Here is a 20,212-nt window from a genome sequence, read left to right as displayed (position 1 = left end):
TATCCTCAGTAATTTTCCATCCAAGTTGTCAGACCCCGGTGGCTTGTCATTGTTGACTTTTTTCACCTCTTCCATGCTCACTTTAAGGAATTCAAAATTACAATTCTTGTTTTTCATAATTTTGTCAGATTTACTTGGATGTGTAGTGTCAGTGTTTGTTGCTGGCATGTCATGCCTAAATTTGCAATCTTGCCATTTAAAAAATCATTAAAGTAGTTGGCAAAATCAGTAGATTTTGTAATAAATGAGCCATCTGATTCAATGAATGATGGAGCTGAGTTTGCCTCATCCCTCTCAACCATACAATTTTTCAATTCCTCATCAGTCCAGGGGGTATTAACCGTTTTTACAGTTAATCCACAGGGATTAACTGAACTGGGTTTGGGTTATTGATAAATCGTTGTCACATCACAGCCTTTTTATGCTGTGAAAGGATCCAGGAACCCAAATTATTTGGGTGGATACCGTCCTCCTTATAAAATGTGTTTTGTTTCCAAAAGGTATCAAAATTGTCAACAAAAGTTACACCCATTGAGCTGCAATTATCACGTAGCCAGATGAGAAGAGAGAGAGCCAGCTAAAGTTTTCAATGCCACGATTCAGAGAGGGCACAGGGCCAGATATGATGGATATTTTATTAGTGTCTAGCAGAGAGTCAATCAGTTCTTTGAAATCCAGTTTCAACTGTTCAGAGCTGCCCTTCATAATGTCATTCAAACCCACATGGACTGTGATAGAATCGATGTCAATGTCCTGGCGTAGTACATTCAGAGCAGGTTAGTAATGTCATTTTCTCGAGCCCCCGGGATTGGACATTGTTTTTACACCAGGAACAGTCACATTTCTTACCATGGAGCTGCCCAAAATCACGGCTGGTGAGAAGGATAAGGAAATCCGCCCGCTCACACGTCACAGAATAGTGCAGGCCTCCGACCGATGGAGATGCCCCGCTCGATCCAGAGCAGGGACGGAAGGTTGCAGACGTCGACTTCCAAATCGGAGTGCGAGTAGGTACAGCGGCCGCAGACACAGTTACCCCCAGCGACGAAGGTGCAGGAAGATCAGGCTCCAGGCCGGCTAAACTATTTGTTGTTTGCATCCTTTCCGGGCCTCTCGTTGGGGGTGTAGACTGCTTTGCTGGGTCCATACGGGAGTTGCAGCGATGGCACAAGACTGTAACTACCAATTGGATACCACAAAGTTGGGGAGAAAAAGGGGTAATAAAAAAGTAGGACACGTGACATCCGGGCAACTTTGTGAGAAAAAAAATGTTATATCGGAGTTGTCTCAAGATAGCTATGCATATTCATGACATGAGGGTAGTAGCTTAGCATCTCACTCCATTGAATACACGTGGTTGATGTCAACAACCGTCATAGAATATTCAAAAATGTATTAAAATCATGAAATGTATCCACCAATACAAAGAGGGGATTAGGCGGGAGCTTGACAGCCTGCCGTGCGACTTTGTGGACAACCACTCCTGTTGTTACTGCGGAGAGACAATTATTGTATTTAGAATTTCAGTCGTCAATCTCAACCCTGCCCCAGACATCCAATTAGCTTTAAGAAAGAGGTGAGGAATTGTAGAAACAAGGACAGATTAAGCAATGATTTGACAGCTTGTAAGAGTTTAACACAATGAGCTGTGATTGGTTAGTCACAGTATCGTCACTGAGCTGTTTTCAGCATAGAAATAGAAGGACTAGATTATATTCATATGCCTGAACCCATCTCACTGCAGTATTGCTGCCTTTCAGTCTGTCATCACTGGGGATATAGCTTGTTATTTGTTTTCCTTTCAGATATGAAACATCCAAAGCAATTGCAAGTAAAATTCAAGCAAACACACAAACGGATACAGACAGACTGGCATGCAGGCATGCACATAAACTGAGCTGGGCACACATGCACAGACAGACAGACTCACATGCAAAGACACTCACACACACACACAGGGGGGGGTTAGAAAAATAGATGCGCCATGGCACTTACAGCAATGACCTTCAGGCAGTGTTTAATTATGTGCAATGGGTGTATTTTTTCATCATACGAATGCGTATGAAAAGTATGTGTTCTTATGTGCATGGTCTCTAATGTTAAGGAAGTCTCAAGTTTTTGCTCACCTGAGTTAGAATACCTCATGATAATCTGCAATCCATACTATTTACCAAGAGAGTTTTTCTATATTTTTTAAACTATCTATTACCACCACAAACTCATGCTGGCACTAAGACCGCACTCAACAAACTGTATAGGGCCATAACAAAATGCACACCCAGAGGCGGTGCTTCTCATGGCCAGTGATTTTAATGCAAGGAAACCGAAATCTGTTTCACCTCATTTTTACCAGCAGATCACCTGTGCAAGTAGAGGCGACAAAACTTGAGAACAACTTCACTTCACAAACAGAAACTCATACAAAGCCCTCCCTCACCCTCCCTTTGGAAAATCTGACCATAACCCAATCCTACTGTTTTCTGCTTACAAGCAAAACAACTCAAACAGGAAGTATCAGTGATGTGTTCAATAGAGAAGTGGTCCGATGAAGTGAAAGATAAGCTACCGGACTGTTTCGCTAGCACAGACTGGAATATGTTCCGTGATTCATCCAACAATCAAAGACGTAAAACGACTGTACATAAACAAAGTGGAGTCACAATTCAATGGCTCAGACCCAAGACAATCCTGGATTATAAAGGGAAAGCCAGCCTCATCGTGGACACAGACACCTTGCTCCCAGATTAGCTAAACACCTTCTCTGCCCGCTTCGAGGAAAACATCATTGAGCCACCGACGTGTGCCTCCTCCGCTCACAAGGACTGTTTTCTCTCGTTCTGCGTAGCCGACGTGAATAAGTCATTTAAGTATGTTAACCCTCGCAAGGCTGCCGGCCCAGACGTCCATGTCCTCAGAACATGTACAGACCAGCTGGCTGGAGTGTTTACAGATACAGTATCTTCAATCTGTCCATATTACAATCTGTTGTCCTCACTTGCTTCAAGGTGGGCACATTGTTTCTGTACTCAAAAAAGCAAAGGTAACTGAACTAAGTCCAATACAGCATTTGAAAGATAAACATCTTGTGAATCCAGCCAACATGTCCGATTTTTTTTAAATGTTTTACAGCGAAAACACCACGTATATTTGTTAACTCACCACCAAATACAAATAAGGACAGACATTTTTCACAGCACAGGTAGCATGCACAAAGCCAACCTAACTAACCAAGAACCAACCAAACTAACCAAGAAACAACTTCATCAGATGACAGTCTTATAACATGTTATTCAATAAATCTATGTTTTGTTTGAAAAATGTGCATATTTGAGCTATAAATCAGTTTTACATTGCAGCTACCATCACAGCTACCGTCAGAAATGGCACCGAAGCAGCCAGAGTAATTACAGACACCAACGTCAAATACCTAAATACTCATCATAAAACATTTCTGAAAAATACATGGTGCACAGCAAATGAAAGACAGGCATCTTGTGATTCCAGCCAATATTTCCGATTTCTTAAGTGTTTTACAGCGAAAACACAATATAGCATTATATTAGCGTACCACAATAGCCAGAAACACAAGCCATTCCCCAGCAGCAAAAGTTAGCGATCGTAACAAAGCAGGAAAAGATATATCATTTTTGACTAACCTTGATAAGCTTCATCAGATGACATTCCTATAACATCAGGTTATACATACACTTATGTTTTGTTCGAAAATGTGCATTTTTATAGCTGAAATCAGTGGTTATACATTGTGCTAACGTAGCATCTTTTTCCCACAACGTCCGGATATTTTTCTGGCACTCACATATTCTGACCAAATAACTATTCATAAACATAACTAAAAAATACATGTTGTATAGAAAATGATAGATACACTAGTTCTTAATGCAATCGCCGTGTTAGAATTCTAAAAATAACTTCATTACAATATGCAGTTTACGTTATGGCGAGAGCGTGCCCAAAACCTGGCCGCAACCTACTAGTACAACATGTTCGACAGATATATGAAATAACATCATAAAATGGGTCCTACTTTTGATGATCTTTCATCAGAATGAGGTACAAGGGGTCCTCTGTCGGAAACAATCGTTGTTTGGATTTAGAATGTCCTCTTCTCCAGTCAATTAGTATGGAAAGCTAGCAAAGTGGCGCTACGCTCTCCTTCCTGAACAAAGGCACACAACGCAACACGCCTAACGTCCCGAATAAATTTCAATAATCTAATAAAACTATATTGAAAAAACATACTTTACGATGATATTGTCACATGTATCAAATAAAATCAAAGCCGGAGATATTAGTCGTCCATAACGACAGCTTTACAGAAGGCAATTCCAGGTCCCTTCACGCGCTCTCCAGAAAACAGGAAACTGGTGACATGTCATGCCGAGAGCTATTATTCGACCCCAGATCAAGTTACACACTTCATTTCTTCTCTCACTGCTTGTCGACATCTAGTGGAAGACGTATGAAGTGCATGTATTCTAATAAATATCAAGGACCTTTATAGGCAGCCCCTAGAAGAGAGCATCGATTTCTGATTTTCCAGTTCCTTTCAGGAAGTTTGCTGCAAAATGAGTTCTGTTTTACTCACAGATATAATTCAAATGGTTTTAGAAACTAGAGTGTTTTCTATCCAATAGTAATAATAATATGCATATTGTACGAGAAAGAATTGAGTACGAGGCCGTTTGAAATGGGCACCTTTTATCCGGCTACTCAATACTGCCCCTGCAGCCCAAACAGGTTAAACACTATAGTGCCCTCTAATCTCATCACTAAGCTCAGGACTCTGAACCCCTCCCTGTGCAACTGGGTCCTGAACTTCCTGATGGAATGATGCTGGGTGGTGGAGGCAGGCAACAACACCTCTGCCACACTGATCCTCAATGCTGAGGCCCCACAGGGGTGCGTGCTCAACCCCCTCCTGTTCACCTATGGCTGTGTTGCCATGCACGTCTCCAACTCCAAAAATCATGTTAAACCAAATACAATGTTATTTTACAGAAAACAAATTAACTTCTTCTGGCTGCAAGCCCTAAGTCGGCTAAAAAAAAAACTTACCACTAGCCGTCCTCCGCCCAGTACCTTGTCCTGAATCTAAGTCACTGTTACTAGCTGGCTACCACCCGGTACTCTACTCTGCACCTTAGAGACTGCTTTGCCCTATGTACATAGTCATTGAACACTGGTCACTTTAATACTGTCTAATACTGTCTATGTTCGTACATACTGTATACTACATACTTAATGAGTATATACTACATACTATACAGTGCATTCAGAAAGTATTCAGAACACTTCCACATTTTGTTACGTTACAGCCTTATTCTAAAATGTATTAAATAAATGTTTATCCTACACACAATACCCCATAATGACAAAGCCAAAACAAAGCGATGATTGAAAATGTATTAAAAATAAAAAACATTCCTTATTTACATAAGTATTCGTACTCTTTGCTATGAGACTCGAAATTGATCTCAGATGCATCCTGTTTCCATTGATCATCCTTGAGATGTTTCTACAACTTGATTGGAGTCCAACTGTGGTAAATTCAATTGATTGGACATGATTTGGAAAGTCACACACCTGTCTATACAAGGTCCCACAGTTGACAGTGCATGTCAGAGCAAAAACCAAGCCACGAGGTCGAAAGAATTGTCCGTAGACCTCCGAAACAGGATCTGGGGAAGGGTACCAACACATTTCTGCAGCATTGAAGGCCCCCGAGAACACAGTGGCCTTCATCATTCTTAAATGGAAGAATTTTGGAACCACCAAGACTCTTCCTAGAGCTGGCCGCCTGGCCAAACTGAGCAATCGAGGGAGAAGGGCCTTGGTCGGGGAGGTGACCAAAAACCCGATGGTCACTCTGACAGAGCTGTGAGTTCCTATGTGGAGATGGGAGAAACTTCCAGACAACCATCTCTGCAGCACTCCACCAATCAGGCCTTTATGGTAGAGTGGCCAGACAGAATCCACTCCTCAGTACATGACACTCTGCTTGGAGGCATCTAAAGGACTTTCAGACCATTTGGCCTGAATGCCAAACGTCACATCTGGAGGAAACCAGGCACCGCTCATCATCTGGCCAATATCATCCCTACGGTGAAGCATGGTGGTGGCAGAATCATGCTGTGGGGATGTTTTTCAGCGGTAGGGATTAATGGCGCAAAGTGCAGAAATATCCTTGATGAAATCCTGCTCCAGAGTGCTCAGGACCTCAGCCTGGAACGAAGGTTCACCTTCCAACAGGACAACGACCCTAAGCACACATCATACCCAAGAAGACTCGAGGCTGTAATTGCTGCCAAAGGTGCTTCAACAAAGGACTAAGGGTCTGCATACTTAAGTAAATGTGATATGTAAGTTTATTTTTCATTTTTTTGTTGCAAAAATGTCTAAAAACATACCACACACAACTTAAATGTTACCAGTGGTGGCAACTCACCACAACTTGTAGTCTGTCATTATTAGCCATGTATTTGTTTTAATGAAAGCTGTATTTGTTGTGATAATGATCAACTGCCATGAGTTGACTGTTCAGAGGACCGAGGCTGGCAATAGGAGGAGAACACAGGTGGCTTGTCAAAGGAGCGCGCTGTTGAGGCGCTGTATTTTCCTCTACCAAAACGCAAATGTAATAAGTATGTCGCGTTGTCAATTATTACACACTGTACTGGTCTGTATGTAGCCAAATTCATTCTCAATTTTATACATCCAATTGACTCCAAAATTACACCATACGTGATTTAACATTGAGTTCTTTTGGGCAGATTTCTTTTTAAATAAACAGCAAATGCATCCAACAAAGAGCCACAAACCTGATGTAACTTTTTAATATTTTAATACATGCATGCTTGTGTGTGTGTCTGTGTGTTTGAGTCTGTGTGTGTTTACACAGTACCTAAATGCCACCCAACACAATTATTTGTGCCATAGGTCCTTTTGTAAGCTGGCTGCTTTATTTCCTTCTTTTCTAATTGACTTCCCGGGGACTGGCTTTACTGTCTGTCTCAATGTACCTCTGTCCCTCCCACAATAAATAAAGTGTCTGCTACCTCTCTCCATGCCACCCCATTAAGCCGAAAGCACACAGAGATACATCGTCAACAGCATCAACATTTGCGTGCGAGAATAGAGAGCGTCAATTCACATACGCTGCGTAGCGCATGCTAACTTAATTGTCAGGAGAATCCATATATTCAATATTATTGTTGTGTGCTCCTTTTGACTCACCTTATATGTCCTACGGGAGCCACCGTACCTCCTGCCAGCACTAAACAGTTATGTTAGAAAAGGAGGACACACACACAAACACTAACAAGCCACTCTTTGTATGTAAATTGGCAACAAGCTGGCAGGTAACTGGCCACCACAGTGGATTGTTTGTCAGGTAAATGTTTAGCCAGGTTCATTTCTATGTCTGATTGGTTCCACTGATGTGATGCGGGGTTGTAAATAGGTATGGTATAAACACGTAACCCAGGGTTGGAGAGTGATAGAAAAGAACTATTTTCAATTCATTTTCATCTCATTTCTAAAGAAGGAGCGGACAAACAGTGTTATTTATTGCACAGGGGATGAGGTTGGGGGTTGGAGGAGATAGCTAATGTTTGGTCATCAGGGGTCCGTTAAAAAATAAACCTGAAATTGTGACTTCAGTCTCCCTCTGGAATTGTGCTCATAAATTACTTTAAAAATGCCATTTAGATGACTGGGTCTAAATGAAGCAGCTGGGGCAGTGGGTCTGTATACTGCTATTAGGATTCAGGGATGACCCCAAATTATTTTGACTGACCCATAGCCTTTGACCTAATAAATAAAGATGTAGCACGCTGAATAAACTGGGTGGTTCTAGCACTGAATTCTGATTGGCTGACAGCTGTATACCACGCGTATGACAAAACATTTATTTTTACTGCTCTAATTATGTTGGTAACCAGTTTATAATAGCAATAAGGCTCCTTGGGGGTTTATGGTATATGGCCAATATACCATGGCTAAGGGCTGTATCAAGGCACTCGCGTCGTGCATATGAACAGCCCTTAGCCGTGGTATTTTCGCCATATACCACACCCCCTCTGGCCTTATTGCTTAATTATACTATACTACACTATTCTATTTTTACTATAGTATACTATACGGGGCGGCCGGTAGCCTAGTGGTTAGAGCGTTGGGCCAGTAACCGAAAGGTTGCTCGATTGAATCCCCGAGCTGACAAGGTAAAAATCTGTCATCTGTCTCTGAACAAGGCAGTTAACCCACTAATCCTAGGCTGTCATTGTAAATAAGAATTTGTTATTAACTGACTTGCCAACTTAAACAAAAAATACAGTCTGTTCATTATCTGGAAATAATAGACTACGTGGTAGGCACGACTCGCTCCGTGGAGTTCATTAGTTCCAGATAATGTACAGAGCGGATGTGTTTATCCTGAGAAGCACACTGGTTGTTCATTCTATTTGTTCCATTGCTATGCAGGCTGGCAATATTCGTATCCCTTGCTTGCCAGCTAGCCAACTACGGCTAACACAGTCACATCAAATTCTGCAGCTAGAATAACAGCAAAGTATCTACATTTGCGTTCATTTAAGATGTTTTCTAGTGACATTTCTTTGGATGCATGCACCTATAACAATGTTGAAGATGACTTCACCTGGCAAAGGAAAGTTGTTGTCTCATCATGACACTGTTCATGACAGTAGAGGAGATTGCATTGATAATCAAACACTATGCTAGAACCTAGCTACTAAATATATTGCTGCTAGCCAATCTGCCAATATGACAACCACATTCAACAACACCAGACGCTGAAAACAGCTGGTTAAACGAGAAACATGTGGGAGTATTTGACAACACTAGCACCACTACAGCAACATAGACGAACCGTGGAAATTCATGTTAATCACTCACCACCTGCTGATGCTGCAAAAAAAGACATCTGCAGAAACATGAATGATGGCTAACTAGTTATGTTTTTCCTCGTTGGACCTGCATTTACAATGTAACCAATTTTAGTTTGTGTGGTTGTTGGTTTAGCTTTCTGTAACGTCGTAGCAAGTAAGGTCTGCATGGTGCAGTGATTTAAAACGGTAGTAAGGCGCCTATTGTTGGAACTACTTCAAGAGATGTCCAATATCTTTTCCAACTCTCCGTATATCTAGTATTAATGCCCACTTTAGAATGCCCTTTTAGCCAATCAGAATAGAGTATTCAACAACCATGTGGTATGATATACTAAATCTTTCTGACATGGACATTGTCTGAGTACAGTGTCCATATTTTTAGTGAATGAGTGAATCAACGTTAGTAGCAGAGTTGGTGGTGCATGCATTAACACAGAGAGGAAACACACATTATGGCCTTGTGTTGAGCAACAGCCATGTCTCCTGATTGACACATAGCCAATTATCCATATGTGTGATTTACTGTAGCATGCATTTGCTTTAACAACCCATGTTGTGTGCTCATACACAAGAACACATGCATGCACACACACACAACCCCCCCCCACACACACACACACACTCACCAACTAGATTGATCACTAGCTCCTTAGTTTGTTGTCCTTGGTGTTAGAGATTGTCCTTGCACTATCGTCAGTGGAGAAGGTGTAGTAACATGATCGACAGTGACACACACACACACAGACTCATCAACTCATGGATTACCTGACAGATCAGCACTGACACTACCTCTGCTCAAGACATCCCATCAAGTATTTATAAAGGCCAGGTGTAGCTCATGGTGTTCAGTGCTCAGCTGTCCTCTCTATTACCTGGTAGTAGCTAGCCTACTCCAGTTTAGCCTCTAGAGAATTCCCCCTGTCTTGTTTATAGACTACTTCGAAATAACCCTGAAATAAACAGACATACTGTACACACACGAAAGCAGGCACACATACGTGCGCATTCACACACACACAAAGGTATTCACGCATGCATGCATGCATGCATTCGATTACACAGACCTCAGATACCCCCTCCCCTTCCTAGCAGGGGCACTGTGAGAGTTGTTTGAGATACTTTTCAAAGAGGTAGGGTTTCAAACGCTTTCGGAAGATGGGTAGGAACTCGGCTGTCCTGACTTCCGGGGGAAGCTTGTTCCACGAAGAGCTTAAACTGAGTGACTTAGTGTTAAGGGAAAAGAGGAAAGAGCCTAGAAATGAGCCCTGGGGGACACCAGTGGTGCATGTGGTGTAGACACAGATCCTCTCCATGCCACCTGGTAGAAGCGACGTGTCAGGTAGGATGCAATCCAGGAGTGTACAGAGCTTGAATCGCCCAACCCTGAGAGGGTGGAGAGGAGGATCTGATGGTTCATGGTGTCGAAGGCAGTGGATATATCTAGGAGGATGAGAACAGAGTCAGCTTTGGCAGTGCGGATAGCCTCTGTGACACAAAGGAGAGCTGTCTCAGTGGAATGAGCCTCATTGAAGCCTGACTGGTTAGGGTCAAGAATAACATTCTGAGAGAGATAATGAGAGAATTGGTCAGCGAAAGCATGCTCAAATGTTTAGGATAGGGGGAAAAAAAGACATACCGGCCTGTAGTTTTTAACGTCAGAGGGGTCGATTGTTTTTTTTTTGATGAGCGGAGCGACTCTGGCCATCTAGATGTCAGAGGGGACGCAGCCAGTGGTCCCATGCACTCTGCTGATGGTGGCTCTGGGTCTGTGAGTATCCATAGCAATGGTTCCGCTTGGGCTGCTATGCTCAATGATGAGACATACTTTTTGTCACTCTAAACTCTGACAAAACTCAAGGAACATTATTATTTTCTGTGAAGTAATCTCTCCTGTGTTATATTTGACGAGGTTCAAGCACTTCTAACAGAGATATGACTGTACTGCGCAGCAGAGCACAAGTAAATGGCTCAGCTTCAACATGTTAGTGATCAATTTAGTGATGCCCGAGCACCGCCCGTACCCTAGTTATTGATGAAAAAACGGCCCTAAATACAGGCCCTATTATACCCGATGTATAATGTCAAGGCCTGTCGGGCTCGGTTCGGGTAGCAGAGCTCTAACTCAAGGCCAAGGAGCGGGAGTGGAAGGTCATGACGGCCGGGATGAAAGGGACCAGTAAGAGAAAGGATGCGGAAAGGGAGGAGAGTAGGGTCGAAGGGGCAGAGTCAGGAGATAGGAGGGAGAAGAATTTAGCAGAAGGAAGAGACAATAGGATAGACCAGCTCATGACCATCTGGATAGGGACTGAGTGGGTAGGGTTGGAGGAGAGATGGAGAGAAAAAGAAACTAAGTAGTGATCAGAGACATGGAGGGGGTAGCATTGAGATTAGTAGGTGAACAACAGCCTCTAGTGAAGATTAGATCAATTTCCTTGTGAGTAGGAGGTGACTGGGAAAGGGTGAGGTCAAAAGAGGTAAGGAGTGGAAAGAAAGATATGGAAAAAAATGAAGTCAGTAGTCAGAAGGTTAAAGTTGCCCAGTACGATGAGTGGTGAACCAATGTCGGTAAATTAGTTTATCAAGGTGTCAAGCTCATTGAGGAAGTCTCCAAGGGCACCTGGTGGGTGATAGTTGACAACAATGTTAAGGTTGAGTGAACAAGTGACAGTGACTGCATGGATTTCAAATGAGGAGATACAGTGGTTCATTACATTTACATTTAAGTCATTTAGCAGACACTCTTATCCAGAGCGACTTACAAGTACATACATTCATACTTTTTTTTGTACTGGCCCCCCATGGGAATCGAACCCACAACCCTGGCGTTGCAAGCGCCATGCTCTACCAACTGAGCTACACGGGACCACCTTTAATAGTTACGAGCTTACACCGCGGGACTTAGAGGTACCCAGCGTCACTGCTTCATTGCTCCAGACCACCACAAGGGGGAGTTAGAGCACTCATTATGCATTTGGGTCCCAAGGTTTTTATATGACCAATCATATTGAGTGGTTCCAATGACGAATTTGACGCGGAGCCACCCCTCCCTTGTGGCTTTTTTCAGCAAAGATGGCTGACAAAACATTATGGGGAGGCAAATCTAAGTAGTTATAACGTCATAACGAGTCAAGCAAAACATTTACAATTGAGAGGAATATGTTAGTTAATGTAGAGACAAACGATTGTGCATATGTTTTTGTCATAAAGGTAATTTACGAAAATCGCTATTTTGCAAGTATTTTCTGTCATATTCAATACTAGGTGTATCAAACTCCATTCCGTGAATGGTGCTGTGTCTGCATGTATGTATTACAATTATACACGTCAACAGTGTTTACCACTTCTGCTCCTGGGACATCAATGATTACACATTGTAACTATGCAATAGACTAGAAACATGATTTTGTAATTCATATATACAGAATAAAAACAGTACATCCTGCCTGAATGACGCTTGGAAGAGAGCGAGGAATGAGATGGGAGTAACAATCCTTGCTATTTGCTCTGAGACCTGCAGATTAATGTAATGAAACAAGCAAGGAGCAGATTTCGAACCCTCAACATTCTAGCCCGAAGTCCAGCACGCTATCGACTGTGCACAAATGTATTAATTGGAGTTGGGGCCGATTGTGGCTAAAAACACTTTATCTATTGGAATCTTTAACATGTGGAAAGGGGGAAAAGTATTATTAGTTTTTCACAAGCGTCCCAGGATGGGCTATTAGCTGAACAATAGGCTATTCAACTTTTACTAAAGAATTGTCTAATAGCTGAGCTAGGTGTGAACCCCCCCCTCCCCAACTTGCAACAAATAATTTGTGTCTATCTTTTCACATCTACCTACACACGTAACTACCTAAACACGATTAATGTTCTGAAAAATAATAAATAAAATAAACAATATAAATACAGTTGAAGTCGGATGTTTACATACACCTTAGCCAAATACATTTAAACTCAGTTTTTCACAATTCCTGGCATTTAATCCTAGTAAAAATTCCCTGTTTTAGGTCAGTTAGGATCACCACTTTATTTTAAGAATGTGAAATGTCAGAATAATAGTAGAAAGAATGATTTATTTGAGCTTTTATTTCTTTCATCACATTCCCAGTGGGTCAGAAGATGACATACACTCAATTAGTATTTGGTAGCATTGCCTTTAAATTGTTTAACTTGGGTCAAACATTTCGGGTAGACTTCCACAAGATTCCCACACTAAGTTGGGTGAATTTTGGCCCATTCCTCCTGACAGAGCTGGGGCAACTGAGTCAGGTTTGTAGGCCTCCTTGCTAGCACATGATTTTTCAGTTCTTCCCACAAATTTTCTATGTGATTGAGGTCAGGGCTTTGTGATGGCCCCTCTAATACCTTGACTTTGTTGTCCTTAAGCCATTTTGCCACAACTTTGGAAGTATGCTTGGGGTCCTTGTCCATTTGCGACCAAGCTTTAACTTTCTGACTGATATCTTGAGATGTTGCTTCAATATATGCACATAATTTCCCGCCTCATGATGCCATCTATTTTGTGAAGTGCACCAGTCCCTTGCTGCAGCAAAGCATCCCCACAACATGATTCTTCCACCCCAGTGCTTCACGGTTGGGATGGTGTTCTTTGGCTTGCAAGCTTCCCCCTTTTTCCTCCAAACATAATGATGGTCATTATGGCTGAACAGTTTTATTTTTATTTCATCAGACCAGAGGACATTTCTCCAAAAAGTATGATATTTTTCCCCATGTGCAGTTGCAAACCGTAGTCTCACTTTTTTATGACAGTTTTGGAGCAGTGGCTTCTTCCTTGCTGAGCGGCCTTTTAGATTATGTCAATATTGGACTCGTTTTACTGTGGATATGGATACGTTTTTTACCTGTTTCCTCCAGCATCTTCACAAGGTCCTTTGCTGATGTTCTGGAATTGATTTGCACTTTTCGCAGCAAAGTACGTTCATCTCTAAGAGACAGAACGCGTCTCCTTCCTGAGCGGTATGACGGCTGCATGGTGCCATGGTGTTTATACTTGCGTATTATTGTTCGTTCAGATGAAGGTGGTACCTCCAGGCATTTGGCAATTGCTCCCAAGGATGAACCGGACTTGTGGAGGTCTACAAGGTCTTGGCTGATTTATTTTTATTTTTCCATGATGTCAAGCAAAGAGGCACCGAGTATGAAGGTAAGCCTTGAAATACATCCACAGGTGCACTTCCAATTGACTCAAGTTATGTCAATTAGCCCATCAGAAGTTTCTAAAGCCATGAAATAATTTTCTGAAATGTTCCAAGCTGTTTAAAGGCACAGTCAACTTAGTGTATGTAACTTCTGACCCACTGGAATTGTGATACAGTGAATTATAAGTGAAATAATCTGTAAACAATTGTTGGAAAAATTACTTGTGTCATGCAAAAAGTAGATGTATATACATACATACCGTGATTAGGAGTGCACAATTGGCCCAGCGGTTTTGGCCGGGGTAGGCCTTCATTGGCCGGGGTAGAATGGTACTGAAAATATAGCAAGCTCGTTATGCAAGTGTTGCACACCAGATGGCGAAAACCTACACCAGTCGAGCAATTCATTTCAACAATTATCTTAACTTTTCATTTGACTTTACAACCAACAAGAGATCTTAATTGGAGTCTATTTCTTCGGAGCCTAGACCTATATAAAATTACTTAACTTGCTGAGGTAGGCTATGAGGCTTTATTAGGCCTACTTACTATTGCAACTGGTCAAAAATGTAGCATCCTACATAAAACCTTAATTGAAAGAAAAAAAGTCTGCACGTTCGATCTAAACAGTGTAACTAAGAGTTAAAGTGTACAATTGTAAATCCAAAACTCTAAAAGTAATTGGAAAGGTAGATGCAAATTATGTGTGACACAATAAATAATGTAAACAAGTTGTGGTGTTTTTATTTACAGTAGTGATGGACATCTGGAGGCATTTTGAAAACAGGTTTTCAAACACTTGTTTTTCACAACTGTAGCAGGTGTAGCCCATCATGCAAATGTATCCTATTAGCAGGACAAAATACTTTTTATATCCCGGCTACTGTTGTGAAAATCCCCCAACTTGCAATGTATGACGCTTAAGTTCTCTAAAGTGTTACATTTCTAACTCAAAACAGCAATACAGTATTTATTCAGCAACATCTTTATGCTTTTTGTCAATAAAATATAATAACGAGAAAAAAGACATTCAAATGTGGATGTTTATATAAACTACATTTTGGTCGCACTTCCACCCAGCTCCACGACCACAGGTCAAACCTTGTCACTCTAAACTCAATGTATTTGTTGCATTGTTGTATCGTCAATTTCTCTAGCCAAAACATCTTGATGGCCTTGACCAGTTCATCTTTGCTTGTGGGCTTGTCAGAGTTATGAATGAATGTTTTCAGTTGATGCCAAACAAGTTAGATCGGGTTGAAATCAGGATGTCAGGATATCAGATGAAAAAAAATATTTGTCAATATACTGTAGGCCTACCGAAAGTGTTGTAGGTCTTTTATTTATTGATTTTTATTTTACCTTTATTTTACTACATAAAGGTCTACTTACTCTGCAGGTGTCTTGACCCAGTTTGTCCTCATTTGCAATGCAAACCCGGGCGGCAGTGTGTTTTGGGTCATTGTCTACATTTGGAGAATAAAAAAATTAATTTAGCCTAACAGCCAAAATTAGGGACAATAATAGAAATATACATGTAAATAGGCCTAAACGTAACAAAATATTGCTCTAGTCCGACCTTGAAAGAAACGATGTGTACTCAGAAACACCTCTCTGACATAGGGTCCAGCATATCTCTTAATGAATTCTTCCTCAAAGAAATCTCGAGCCACGATACCTGAAAAAGGAGGCAAGAGTGAGTTATTGTGGAACACGTAACAGTCCATGAGTTGTAGGCTACAATATTGTATGTACCTTTGTCTTTGTAAATAGCCAAACTTACCATCAAAAATTAAATATGGGCCTGGTCCCTGGCGAGAAATTGCCCCCCACAAATGGAGTTTGAGCGGATGCTTGGGACTTCCTTTTTTTTGGAGCAATTTTGAGCAAATTGAAATACAATGTGAAAATGTGCAGCATACAGTAAAGACCAGCAGTCAATTTATTTAAGCATTATTTCTAGCATTATTAGGCCTACATTAATGTATGGTAGCCTTTCCTGAGCTTTCGAGTTTGGCGTAAAACAGGCATCTGATGATAGTGTTTGCGAATAGCACCGTCTGTGACCAAAATCCCCAAGTCGACCAGTATTTTTGAAATGTCTCCAGTAGATTTTCTGTTCCTCCTGAAAGCCCTAATCTGCTCACTTAAATGTATAGAGATCCTGGTCATGGTGCTACAATGTAATCAAAGTGAGGACAATCGGCAATGTGCTGTATACTTATAGCCAATTGTAACCTGAAAGTCACGCCTTTCCTCACCCCGCCCAAAACTCCACCCTTAACACAGTTACCTTTCAAAAACAAGCTGTTAATGAAAAAAATCACATTGCGACCAAAGAGAACAGACGAAATGGACATGGTTTTCATCAAACCAGCTTCTTTGTATGGTGCTACCCGTTCCAGGGTTAGGACTGTAACCACCAGTGGACTTGAAAATGACCCGGAGCTGAGAGGATCCCCAAAACTAAAGGTATTTTGGTTTCAGAGCATTTTATTTAAAAAAAGAGAAGGTATATAGCCTATCACTGTGTAGGCACTGTATAATAAACTCGATAATTGTGTACTAAAAACGTGAATGTGTATTTGTAGAGCTTACAACCATGCCAACAACCATCCATGGAGATCAGTGGACAAAGGGCTGGACAACGGGCCCCACCGAAATAACGCATGGTTGCCAAGAAAGCGGTTAGTTAAGATAGATTCTTAAAATGTGTACAGCTTTTGTGTGTTGGAGTCACTTTTAATTCTTAATTGATCTACCGTTTCTATCATAGGCCACTGTAATCGATGGGGGCTCAGGGCGGTACCATTCTCCTCATCTGATGAAGGTGCTCATGGGTGATATTCAAAGTTTGATGACCGAGATCGAGACATTGAAAGCAGACCATCAGAAAGAGAAACATTATCTGAGGGCAGAGATATGGGTGACAGCTGTGGGCTCTGGAAGTCCACCTCCGACAGGCAGAGTCAACATACGTGGCGGGTTTGTCAGGTCGTTGGTTCACCCTGACATTTCCATTCCTCGTCTGACAACAGATCTTGACCAACTGCTCACCAGGCACAGCAAGGGCCGCCTGGACCATTGTGCTGTTCTGCTGTTCCAAGGATGTGTAACCAAAGAGAGATACCACGAGTGGGCACAAAATACAAACTGGGATGGATCCCGAGGCAAATGTGGCTTACCAGTGAACCTCCGGGTGTTCATCATTAATACTGTGTCTCTGAAGTTTCCGTCCATGACTGTTGCAACCCGAAAAAGCATTACAGACTGAGTTAATGAGTACTTGAGGTCACCGAGAAAGTCTGGACATGGCCTGCTCTCCCTTATGTAAGGAATTAGGCACTTTCCCATGTTTACTACAGTATGTGCTGTATGCTATGTTTACTTGTCAGACTGCACAGTAGCCTAAAAAACAATATCTTCAAAATGCTTTAAATGCTTTATTATCCATATTTAAAAGCATATAGTGTACAATACTGTATTTCTTCATCAGCATCTTTATGCTTTCGTTAATAAAATAATGATAAAAATACTCTTTCAAAATGTCCATAACGAATTACTTGTACAAATATGCCATGATATTCTTGAGATATGTGTTGACTGAATATAAGCAAGTGATGTCTGCTTTTTTGCCTTTTTCTCATTCACTCTAGGTTAAATAAAAAATATCATTACTTTTTTTTTTAAAGTGTTTATTATTATTAAATCATTTAGAATTATATAAAAGTTCCTTAGGATCTGTGAGAATATCTAACGGAAAATGCCCCTTAGATATGAATTTATAATCCTCCAATCCTCTAAATGTAATTATTGGAGGAGTCACATCATTGAAAAAAATATTTTTCGATATACTTTAGGCCTTCCATAGGCGAAATGAGTCTCACTAGTGTTGAGTAATGTCTAATGAAGGCAAATAATTTAGAATCCTCCAATCCTGTAGCCTACTCCCGACGTCACATTGTACTGGTTTTATTTACAAATTAGTGAGAATGTCTAACCCCATGTTGAAGAATTGCCTTTTTCTCGCTCACTCTAAATGAAAACGAAATCTCCAAAATATTGTTACTTTAGAATTATATAAAAGCCCCTTAGATATTCTCACAGATCTTAATGGAAAATGCCCTTCAGATATTAATATATAGTCCTTCAATCCTCTAAATGTAATTATTGGCGGAGAGTCATGTCATTAAACATGAAAAAGAATCTCGCTATACTGTAGGTCTGACAGGGGCGAAATGAGTCTCACTAGTGTTGAGTAATGTCTAATGTCTAATTCTGTAGTAGACATCACAACTATGAAATAACACATATGGAATCACATTGTACAGCGCCATATTTTCCCTTCCATTCTAAGAGAAACCCAGAGTGTTTTTTCTTTTTCATGGAATAGAAACACCATAATATTAATCAAATTAATTAAGCAAGTACCAGTCAAACGTTTTGGACACACCAACTCATTCCAGGATTTTTCTTTATTCTTCCTATTTTCTACATTGTAGAATAATAGTGAAGACATCACAACTATGAAGTAACGCATGCCCTGCATTCTGCAGTACAGACATGGCCTGCTCTCCCTTATGTAAGGAATTAGGCACTTTCCCATGTTTACTACAGCCTAATAAACAAATAAACTAATTTTGTTAATAAAATAATGATTAAAAAATACTCTTTCAAAATGTAGATGTTGATTTAGTTATGGATCCATAAAGAATTACTATGGGAAAAAAAATCACAGCTTTACAGAAATATTGGAACCAACTTGTCTAATGAAGGCAAACAATTTAGAATCCTCCAATCCTTCAATGCTGTAGCTTAATCTCGACCGTCGCCTACACCTGACGTCACGTTGTACAGCGCCATAGAAACCGTGAGGGTTTCCTTTTTCCTTTTTCTCTGAATAGAAACACCATAATATTAATCAAATTAATTATGCCAAATTTCTTAAAATCAATCCCATAAACTATGTTATTACAAAAAAGGTTTTAAATTCTCTGTAATGCCAATACGGAATACTATCAAATGCTTCTCAAAGATGCCCTCTGGTAGTCAAAATAGCAGTACCTTGCAGTAACAGGTGTGCAGCAGTATGATGCAACTTTTAAAGAAGGAACCACTGTAGACAGGTGAGAGGGGGGGAGAAGAGAAAATCTCTATTTAGGAGAAATGAGAAGCCTTGTAACATTACCGCTATAACCAGATGACTATGAGAGAACACATAGTCCGATGATGAGAGAGCAGCTTTAGTAGCAGTGTTCTCTGGGGTCTTCCATGTCTCCGTCAGGGCCAACATGTGTAGGGACTGAAAGCCAATATAGGCTGAGATGAACTCAGCCTTATTGAGCGCAGATCGGCAGTTCTAAACGCTGCCGGAGACTAGGAATTCCTAATGGGTTGTGCAGCGCTGGTACAATAAATTAGAAGAGTTGCGGCCACGGGGTTCTCTAAAACTTACAGGGAGAGAAGTGAATTGGGATAGAAAACACACATATACTTGCCAAAGCTACAAAAGAGCAAAATGAGATCATCAGAAAATAACTAGGTAAGATACTTAAGTGAAAGAGTGGTGTGGAGGCTTCCTCTCTTTCCTTCCTTGAACAACTCCGTAGAACAACATGGCAGAAGTCCGGTATGCCTTCTTTCTACAACATCATCGCGTGACAATACTACCGCTTACAGCTGCTGCTCTCCTTGCTGGTTCACGGCATGGCATTTCTCAACAACTCCACTCCTCCTGTTTGCTTTTCTAAAATCAAATTGTATTCTGGTTTTAGAGATGCATGTATTTGTTTTTATCAATCTGTTTATTGAGTAATTTTTTTTTTAAGTCTATGTTCATGCTCATTGTAATGAAGCATATTTGTCACATTCTTCAGTGATCCCCCACCGGGGTCTGACAATCTGGATGGAAAATTGCTGAGGATAATAGCGGACGATATTGCCACATCTTCAATTTAAGCCTACCAGAAAGGATGTGCCCTCAGGCCTGGAGGGTAGCTAAAGTCATTCCGCTACCCAAGAATAGTAAAGCCCCCCTTACTGGCTCAAATAGCCGACCAATCAGCCTGTTACCAACCCTTAGTAAACTTCTGGAAAAAATTGTGATTGACCAGATACAAAGCTATT

The 20,212-nt window shown here is 41.0% G+C and overlaps 1 protein-coding gene across 2 annotated transcripts in view; it reads left to right on the top strand.

Moving 5' to 3' along the window:
• The window catches only part of LOC129853969 (cadherin-23-like), a 565,813-nt gene that overhangs the window by 73,870 nt on the left and 471,731 nt on the right, over positions 1–20,212 (top strand). The window lies entirely within an intron of this gene.

Source organism: Salvelinus fontinalis, chromosome 1 (genome assembly GCF_029448725.1).
Source record: "Salvelinus fontinalis isolate EN_2023a chromosome 1, ASM2944872v1, whole genome shotgun sequence".
Lineage (NCBI taxonomy): Eukaryota > Metazoa > Chordata > Actinopteri > Salmoniformes > Salmonidae > Salvelinus > Salvelinus fontinalis.
Note: the sequence above shows the minus strand (reverse complement) of the source record. Positions and strands in the feature narration are given on the sequence as shown.